This window comes from Saccostrea cucullata, unplaced genomic scaffold (genome assembly GCF_032062105.1).
Source record: "Saccostrea cucullata isolate Sc308-1 unplaced genomic scaffold, CSIRO_AGI_Scuc_v1 ctg20841, whole genome shotgun sequence".
Taxonomy (NCBI): Eukaryota; Metazoa; Mollusca; class Bivalvia; order Ostreida; family Ostreidae; genus Saccostrea; species Saccostrea cuccullata.
In genome coordinates, this window is record NW_026936001.1 from 1 (window position 1) to 6,994 (window position 6,994).

A 6,994-nucleotide genomic window follows, 5' to 3' on the forward strand; every position below is an offset into this window, starting at 1 on the left:
TTGTTACTTAGATTCAAGCTTTTCAAATCATCATCCTGGGCCTAGTCTCAGGGTATAGGATGGGGCTGCAAATTTTTAAAGCTTAAGATGGGAAATATATAAATGTACATGTAGTTAGAAATGTTGTTGACGAACAGTTTGGCAATTAGATTGACTAAGGTGAACATTGTGGCCAATGGCTTTCTTGTTTAAGACTGTTGCATAGAAACAAATACCCACAAGCTATATCTAGATTACATGTGCGTTTTTACAATCCATGTTTTTTTTAATTTAATTTTAATTAATGTCATATGATACTCTGTTATTCTGCGCAAGTATATTTCAAACCATCATGTGTCGTTTGTACCCCTAATAATTAAGAGACCATGTGTGAATGTACCCTCCGAAGGTCCCGTATAGCGGATTTTTTAGCGTGTGTAAAATTTAGCGTTTTGCTTGCTCAAAGGTACATAATGCCAACAATTTTGTAAGAATTTTTATGCTCCTGTAAACGACATTTCGGGGGTATATAGTTTTATCGTGTCCCTCCGTCTGTCTGTCTGTTTATCTGCAAAAACTTTAACCTTGCCAATAACTTTTGCTTTGTGGATCATGACTCTATATTTCAACATGTCGAAACCCACGGGTTTTTTCTCCGTTACACTGCATTTATGGGTTCCGTCGATGATTTTTCAAGTGTGTAGTCACTGTAGTGTATTTCTTGTGACAAGACCTTTCTTTGGTACCACTAAATTTGACCTTTTGACCTTGGAGTTTGACCCACTTTTAATTTGGCCATATCTTTTGAACAATAGGTACCAGGACAATTATACTTCACGTATGTATTACTTGTTAAAAGACCTAGCTTTCATTGGATACCAAAAACCTTGACCCTTTGACCTTGGAGATATCCGTACTTGTGAAAAAACTTTAACCTTTAACCTTGGCCATAACTTTTGAACAATAAGAGGCAGAGATTTTATACTTATTATTTGTAATCCTTGTAAAAAGACCCTTCATTGGATTCTAAGAACTTTGACCCTTTGACCTTGACATAACTTTTTAAGAGTTAAGGGTAGTGCTTTCATATACTTTACATATTTAATCCTTGTAAAAAGGGCCCTTTTCATTTGATAACAAGAGCTTTGACCCTTTGACTTTGACCTTGGAGTTTGACCTACTTTTTAAAATATTAACCTTGATTATTACTTCTGAACGGTTAGGGCTAGGGCCTCCATACTCTACATAATTACTCTATGTGTCAAGACCTTTCACTGAATACATATAACCATTACATTTTAACCTTGAACTTGGAGATTTTTGTTCTTAATGAAAAAACTTTAACATATTGGCCGACTTCCAAATTTCACAATTGTTTTCCAGTGAGAATCCCCTACTTTTGGTACCAATTAATTGAAGTTCCATTTAAGAAAAATTTAATCTTTGTTATGTTGCCATACGGGGGCATCAGTGTTTCACAAACACATCTTGTTTTTTTTTTGGCGGACACAGAGTTCGATGACATTTCAAATAAGAGGAAATTTGTCTTTTAGTTAAGTTTCAGCATGTTAATTATACGCTCGAATACCAATTAACACAAAAGTTTGAGTAAATGCAATACCCGTTTTATTTATTTATTTAATACAAGTGATCTATTTAATACAAGTTTTATTTGAATTAACAGACTATCAAAGTTATTTAAGTGATTTTTTCTTGTATTCAGTAGTGATAACAAAAAGTGCAAATTTAAAATTTTAGCGGCTAACTTCAAAACCGCTAAAATAATCCAAAGTCAACACATCGCAAAAAACACGCTATGCGGTATCATATATATCGGGGGGTGGGGGTGGGGTGAGATTCCCTTTAGCTGTATAATTTTTGTAAGTGAAGAGGAGGGGGAACTTACTGCAACCAGAATAAACAGAAACTTCCCCGAAAAATCTTGAGATGAAAGGAAGGGGAAAACTGAATAAATATAAAGGTCCTATCTCCTACTTAAGTAGAACCGGGTGGTTGCTGTACGTGCAGGACCGGATCCAGCTATTATTGTAAAGTCGGGGGGGGGGGGGGGTCAGGTAAGTGTCCCTTACACTGATGCATAGAATCACACCACAATCACGTCAAACAGGCGAAAGTTTTCAAAAGCTTCCAGAGGTAAAAAAAATGAACAAAATACGAGGGGCATTTCAAAAGATCTGGCAACTATTTAATAAAAGATCTACCGTTTTACGGAAATTAAATATAAATGTTTTAATTCATGCATTGGTTCCCGAGAGGGGTAGATTTAGATAATATATTTTTTGAGGGATTACATTGCATATCGCACCTTCAAGTTTCTTTTCATAGAATTAGGTGGATAGATCTTCCAAAATCACTACGCTCTGCATGGGAGACTGTCTAACTTTGATCACGTGACCTGGGTTATAAGGTCAGATTGAAATTGCCATTTTGTCAATAACGGTCACTATTGTCATTGCTTCTGCATTGCATCTACTCAGCGCTTTCACTGCATTCTTCAAGACATCTTGCACAGAAGAAGATTTCTTCTGGGCGAGGTAAGTTTGTATTGAAGTAGTTATATTCATCAGTTTATTACTTTATAGGGGTTATTGTGGAAAACAATTCTCGCAGTGAGTAGTCGAACATTCTTGACGCCATTGTTGGCCTGCAGCAAAACAGAGATTTATAGCTAGACTGTTACTAACACTTGGAAATACTTGTTCGCATGTATGCACGTGTATATTAGGTACCATTTGTCACATTTTTTAGTTTTAATGTGAATCTTCAAATTAAATATTGACATGTGTATTGGCATTTTGGTGAAAATTGGACTTCCGGTAGGTCTAGTGAGTGCACATAGATACTGTCCAATCAGAGTAAATAATGAAAGGTCATCCTGGCCTGGCGTACATATAGATCGGACACTAATGAAAGGTCGTCCTGGCCTGGCATACATATAGATCCACATTTTAAGGGTGTATTAAGCTGTATAGGGGGCCTCATCAAGAACAAAAGTCAAACTTGGAAACTTTGCACTGTATAATTATAATGTATTATCAGGGACCTATATGTAATAGTATATATGTCCCTGGTATAATGCAGACAAACTGTACAATATGCAGAGTTGATTATTTACATACCAACCAGCTGTAATTATTTATAATGTTTACCATTATTATATTGTTAATATAAAATTCTCAAATTTGTGTGGTTAATTGTTTTAAGTTGTCAAACATTCCTCTCGAGAATTTTTCACTCATGATATGGAGAGTGGCCCGAGACAACAAATATCAGCCATCGGGCCGATGGCCCTTACATACATGTACTTAGTTAAAAAATACAGTACGTATACGTTAAGTTGAGAAGAAAATAAATAAATAATCATGCACAGATTTGTATACACTATTGAAGTCGCCCGTGCATACCTGTCAACATGGCCAAAATTTTTCGGGGGAGAAAACGCGCGACGACCTTTTGCAAACACAAAAAGTCATCGTGCGTTTCACTGTTTTATAGAACAAAAATAAACAACAAGATAAAACATTATTAATATTAACACCATCATTAATTCATAAAATTTACTGTTTATTCATACATTGTTTAGAAACCTGTACAATGTGAATTAATTTTGAAATTATAAAATTTTATGTTCACTATCTATTCTGCCAGTCCATAAGAGGATATATAAATAATATTCATGGCAAATGTTGTAGTTTAACTTGGCAATTAGAAAAATTAATAAAGTTCTGCAGACAGTCTTGAGTTTCAAGCTTTTAATAGATGGATGAATGGATTTTTCTCACTAAGTCTAAGGGACATGAGTTGTATCCTTGATTTAAAGATCTGAAATTGAAATAATTGTCAAAACTTCATGCTTACATTCTTAAAATAATGTGTAATATAGTATGAATGAAATACCCTGTATTTTTTTTTCTTTTAATCTCATAACATATATCGAAATTTTTAAATATACTTTATTTTAGTAATGTTCTAATGTGCTTCCCGCACCTCAGATCTCCATATATTTTCCATATTTAAAATATGGAAAAAATGCGGACGGGAGTATTTGGACTAATTTTCTGCATTCATTCCAGATTTTCTCCGTATTCAAATTTCCAGATTTTCTCCGTATTCAAAATATGGAGAAAATGCGGATGGGAGTATTTGGACTCTTTTTCTGTATTCTCTCCAGATTTCCGCATTTCCATATATACAAAATATGGAGGTAAAAATGCGGAAATGGAGAAATCTGGAGAAAATATGGAGTTAATCACATGGTTATAAAATGGCCTAAAACCGCTACATGAATAACATGATGCATACATATAAATATTTACAAAACCATAAACAATGTACAAATTTATATACAATTTATTATATCATTATGAGAAAAACATAAATGAATGAAAAAATTACACATTATGTTCATGAGCAATGTATTGGAGCATATATCTTTGACAAACAAACAGATGAGCATGTAATTGGAAAAAATTTGAACTCTATTTCAGCCACAAATTCATCATGGAAAAAAAAATAAGAATGTGGCATTTTTTTTATATTTATATTAATCAAATGGAAATCTATTCATTCTATTTAAGCAAAAGTGGTAGTGAAAAGTTCAATACTATCAGATATTGAAGAAAAAATAACAATTGACATAGCATTGAATATTTACAAAAAAAAAGCAATTTTATAGACATTTTTTATCAATCTGGATCACATTTGCCATTTTCTACCTGCATTCCTGATTCATATTTCTCACAATATTCAGTTATTATATCTCTAAGGTCTGTGCTTTACACCCATCTGTCCAATAAAAATTTTCTTCAGACTTCTTTGTAATTTGTAAGGTCACTGCATGTTTAATTTCTTACAGCAGCACTTGCGGTCGAATGGGCAAATCCTATCAGCTCAAAAAAAAAATACTTAAATTATAATGGTGCAATATTAATAAAATTCAAATTAATTGCTTTTATTCCTTTTATAATATTTTTATAAACACAAATTTGGGTTCTTTAATTTTATATCAATTTGTTTAAAATAATATTTATAATGATGACAATCATAGTTGACTGTTTTTAATTAAACGAGCAATAAAAAAGAATATATATACCTCATACATAACCATCCATGGACCCGCTTTAAGCCTGTTAAAATCGCAGTTAGTTGAATAACCACTTATTCTTTTTCAAAATATCTCCTCCTTCTGCACAGACGCTATAAAAAAAAAATGTATGATTAATCATTTGCTAAAGATAACAGCCCATGTCTCCCCAAAATTAACACCTTTAATTGTGGTTCATCATAATTTAATTCTATGAGCTGATTGAATGATTTGAATCATTGGCATATTGGTTGAAACGAACGTAGCCTGCATTGCCAAATTACCAGTACCAATGCCATTGGTACTGGTAGCTCACTCCTAGGCCTAGAGAATTTATTTTTAATCATCACTGACACACATGTTAAAAAGATATGACTGACCTACCGCATATGAAATACGTGTATCTACATCCTTTGGTTGATACAGCAATACGATCTCGGGCTGTCTCAGGTCAACAAACTTCCTCCTTTACACAGAGCAGACGTTACAACATGGATGCCAAGGTTAAATTTTGGCGGTCTGTTGTATAAATTAATTGATCACTGAGCCCGACTTTTTGAAACATTCTTCCGATCCCGATCAAATTTCACATAACACATTCAGGAGAAACAGAGAACTGCTGTTAACTCTAAGACAGTTTTTATGCTTCCAAATTTTTTCGGGGCACATATTGTTTTTGTCCTGTCTGTCTGTTTAGCTGTTTGTCTGTCTGTTTGTCTGTCTGTTGTAAACTTTAACGTTTGCCAAAACTTTTGAACAGTGACACTAAGGGACATCATATTTGGTTTGGATATTCCACTACAAAAGCACTTTCCACTGATACAAGGTCAATGACCTTGTGACCTTGACTGTAACCTATGTGCTAAAAATAGCTTTTTTCGAAATTTTCGCCATAACTTTTGAACCATACATGATAGAGACTTAATATTTGGTATGCAGACTCCACCAATAAAGTGCTTTCAAATAACACCAAGAACAGTGATCGTGTGACCTTGACTGTGACCTATAGGCTAAAAATAGTTTTTTCAAACTTTCACCATAACTTTTGAACCGTAAGAGATAGAGACTTCATATTTGATATGCACACTCCACTGATAAGGCACTTTCAACTGACACCAAGGTCAATGACCTTGTGACCTTGACTGTGACTTATGTGCTAAAAATAGCTTTTTTCAAATTTTCGCCATAACTTTTGAACCATAGATGATAGAGACTTAAGATGATAGAGACTTAATATTTGGTATGCAGACTCCACTAATTAAGTGCTTTCAAAATGACAACAATGATCGTGTGACCTTGAGAAAGACCCATTTGCTAAAAAATTGCTTTTTAGAACTTTGATGCCACCGGGCGCTACTCACAGTGTTTCACAAACACATCCTGTTGTTGATGAAAAATTCTAAGTCCTGAGCTCCGTATTTTTTCCAGATGAAAAATATTCTAAGTTAAGAGTTCAATATTTTTCCAGATGAAAATTAGACTAAGTCTAATTCTCTATATTATTTCCGTATATTTTCCGGACTATTTCCGTATATTTTCTGCTTTTCCGTATTGTTAATTCTCTCGGTATTTTTTTCCACATTTTTTCCATATTTAAATGAGGAAAAAATGCAATAATGCGGAAATCTGGAGATCTGAGGTGCGGGTTATTTTATATTTCAATTTAGAAATGCATTACCCTGTTTAGCTTTGTAAATTTAAAGAAGTCTTCTAAAGACACTGTCTTGTTGCTCTGTAGTTTCAGGGGCTGTTCTATGTTGATGCAGGATTTAATACTAAGTCATTGAATCTCAAAATCTGTTGGGAAATCTTCAGCTGACTCTGAACATTTATGTTAGCTTCCATGAAATTGTTTCCCTCTCCTTGTTAAATTAATAATAAAAAATGTTTTTCCCCCCTTTCCTATCACTG

The 6,994-nt window shown here is 33.7% G+C and overlaps 1 long non-coding RNA gene across 1 annotated transcript; it reads right to left on the reverse strand.

The window, feature by feature from the left end:
• Positions 1-4,227: 4,227 nt before the first annotated feature.
• Positions 4,228-6,256, reverse strand: LOC134244498 (uncharacterized). Its single transcript, XR_009987235.1, has 3 exons — positions 5,468-6,256; positions 5,093-5,196; positions 4,228-4,882 (listed from the first exon to the last, which is right to left on the reverse strand). It is a non-coding gene; the product is annotated as an uncharacterized LOC134244498 (long non-coding RNA).
• Positions 6,257-6,994: the final 738 nt, after the last annotated feature.